The sequence below is a fragment of the Gavialis gangeticus genome, unplaced genomic scaffold (genome assembly GCF_001723915.1).
Source record: "Gavialis gangeticus isolate Ggan-Ray unplaced genomic scaffold, GavGan_comp1, whole genome shotgun sequence".
In the NCBI taxonomy this organism is placed as follows: domain Eukaryota; kingdom Metazoa; phylum Chordata; order Crocodylia; family Gavialidae; genus Gavialis; species Gavialis gangeticus.
In genome coordinates this window covers 37,001,024-37,002,144 of record NW_017729026.1, presented here as the reverse complement: position 1 = coordinate 37,002,144, position 1,121 = coordinate 37,001,024, and positions in this window count along the sequence as shown.

Sequence of the window (1,121 nt, the reverse complement as noted above, 5' to 3'; positions counted from 1 at the left end):
CAGACCATTCAGTAGAGGCCTGCTACCATTGTATTTCAATCCTTCCCAAACATTCTCATTCATCCGGGAACCAATTTACATAGGAGGGGTACGTGAATCATACAGTTGTAACACAGGGGATGCCTGGGCAGAGGACACAAGATGGAGGATTGATATACAAAATGGAAACTTGACATGACTTATGCTAACTTACATATATAGGTCTAAAATAGTAATCACACAATATAAAAGCAGTACAAACATAATAATTATCACTTATAAAACAGTGGGTATTGATATCAAACTAGCAGGGAACTTATTTGCAAAGAAGGGAGACAAAAATAAAACTTACTAGCTAAAATAAAATGTTAAAGCTTATCCTACATCTTAGCTTACTTATACTTATTTATGGGGAATAGAGATGGAGATAAAAAGTAAGAAATGGCTGGGGAAGGGGAGGGAATGCATTTTAAAATAAATTTAAACAAAGAAATACATGGGGGTTTGCTACACACGTACACATGCAATTATTGTGAAGTAAAAAACTCTGGTGCATAGTACATCAGAGTCTTTTGTTCTGGGATGTTGCGTTTACACGTGTGCCTGGGATCACAGCACATTAAACCAGGTTGGAGCAGCCCCAGCCATGTCCCAACCAGCTGCATCAGCTTCTATATGTATGTTTCTTTACAATAAACAATTTTGCTGCAGGATAGTACATGTATTTACAGGTATTTATTTGTTTACTTCAGCCTAATAGGGCTGCACATATAGATGCAGAGACTTTACTGTGGGGCTAATTAGGGTACTGTGCAGTAATGTCTCATGTAGCCATGCCCACAGACTCTTACATTACTAATTAGCATGAGTTAAATTGCAAAATACAGCTCAGAAAACACATTTTCAATTTACAGGCAATCATTATTATTCTTAAAGAAAAGCTGCAGAGCTCCCTTTGATCCCTTCACTATTTAGAATGTGGGGACAGCTGCCCCTGCAGCCACAGCTCCTGCCAGCAGGTCCCACCCTGTTTGGCAGCTGAGCACATAGGGTGTAACATGTGTGGGGGGGATGTAGAGTTTACAGGAGGGGAAATAGAAAGGGGGGTGGGGCGATATTCTTGGGGGGGTGAGATGGGGGGT